The 1,850-nt window shown below is 44.4% G+C and overlaps 1 non-coding gene across 1 annotated transcript; it reads right to left on the reverse strand.

Moving 5' to 3' along the window:
- Positions 1 to 236: 236 nt before the first annotated feature.
- LOC141715488 (small nucleolar RNA R71) lies at positions 237 to 343 on the reverse strand. Its single transcript, XR_012572249.1, has one exon. It is a non-coding gene; the product is annotated as a small nucleolar RNA R71 (small nucleolar RNA).
- Between the last annotated feature and the right edge of the window lie 1,507 nt (positions 344 to 1,850).

Raw genomic sequence — 1,850 nt, forward strand, 5'->3', positions numbered from 1 at the left:
TTGGAGGAGCTGCGACTGAAGACCCCAACATGCACATAAGGAATTTTGTCGAGATCTGCAGCACTTTTAAGTATAATGACGTGACTGATGAGGCTATCAAGCTTAGGCTTTTCCCATTCTCACTGAGGGACAAAGCTAAAGACTGGTTACATTCTGAACCAGCTGGGTCCATCACTACGTGGCAAGATCTTGCGCAAAAGTTTCTGGTGAAGTTTTATCCGATGGTAAAGACTGCTGCTATGAGGAGTGCTCTTACTCAGTTTGCGCAGCAACCTACAGAATCTATGTGTGAAGCTTGGGAACGCTACAAGGAAATGTTGAGGAAGTGTCCACATCATGGAATGCCCGATTGGATGGTGATCACTGGTTTCTATAATGGTTTGGGGGCCCAATCTCGGCCCATGCTCGATACAGCAGCTGGAGGCGCCTTATGGGCTAAAAGCTATACTGAGGCTTATAATCTTATCGAGACTATGGCTGCAAATGAGCATCAAAACCCAACTCAGAGGATGATGCCTGGTAAGGTAGCAGGTATTCTGGAAGTCGATGCAGCAACCGCTATTGTAGCGCAGCTCCAGGCGCTATCAATGAAGGTTGATTCTTTGGCTACATATGGAGTTAATCAAATAGCTATGGTTTGTGAGCTTTGTCCAGGTTCTCATACTATGGATCAGTGTTCTCTTGTTAACGAATCTGTTCAGTATATGAATAATTATCAGCGACAACAGCAGCCTGTGCCAGCTACCTATCATCCTAATAACAGAAATCATCCAAATTTCAGTTGGGGGAATAATCAGAATGCTATTCAGCCACCATATCAACAGGGTGTGAGTAAATAGTTTAATCCACCTTGATTCCAGCAACCACAGCAGTATGCTCAAAGGCAATCATATCCTCAACAGGGAAGTGCAGCTACACCTACTAGTGCGGATTTTGAGGAACTTAAGCTGTTATGCAAGAGTCAGGCGATTTCTATCAAGACCTTGGAAAATCAAATCGGTCAAATAGTCAATGCAGTGCTCAATCGTCAACCTGACACTCTTCCCAGTGACACGGAAGTACCAGGCAGGAAGGAAGCTAAAGAGCAAGTCAAGGCTATTACCTTAAGGTCTGGAATAGTTGCTGATGCTGAAAAGGCAAAAGAAGGAGAAGCTGAAATTAGAGAGGAAGAAGCTAAGCAAAAGGAGAAAGCGGCGGAACCAAGGAAGACTACTGTTGAACACACTCTGCCCGAGGGTAATACAGGGGAGAAACAGCTCTATCCTCCACCACCTTTTCCAAAGAGATTGCAGCAACAAAAGCTGGATAGACAGTTCGGTAAGTTTCTGGAGGTGTTCAAGAAACTTCACATCAATATACCTTTCGCTGAGGCTCTGGAGCAAATGCCTAGTTATGCGAAGTTTATGAAGAGCATTCTTTCAAGGAAGGTAAAACTGGAGGACCTTGAGACCGTTGCTCTCACAGAAGAATGCAGCGCTGTTCTGCAGCAAAAGTTACCTCCAAAACTGAAAGATCCAGGTAGCTTCACCATTCCTTGCACCATTGGCAAGTTGACTTTTGACAAGTGCCTTTGTGATTTGGGAGCAAGCATCAATCTGATGCCGTTGTCGATCTTTAAAAAGTTGGATTTGCCTGATCCAAAGCCCACATACATGTCTCTACAATTGGCTGATCGTTCTATTACTTACCCAAGGGGCATAGTGGAGGATGTGCTAGTCAAGGATGGATAAGCTCTTCTTTCCTGCAGATTTTGTTATTCTGGATTTTGAGGAAGATAAGAAGATTCCCATAATCTTGGGAAGACCTTTCTTGGCTACTGGTCGTACCTTGATAGATGTGCAGAAAGGTGA

The sequence above is a fragment of the Apium graveolens genome, chromosome 3, assembly GCF_009905375.1.
Source record: "Apium graveolens cultivar Ventura chromosome 3, ASM990537v1, whole genome shotgun sequence".
Taxonomy (NCBI): Eukaryota; Viridiplantae; Streptophyta; class Magnoliopsida; order Apiales; family Apiaceae; genus Apium; species Apium graveolens.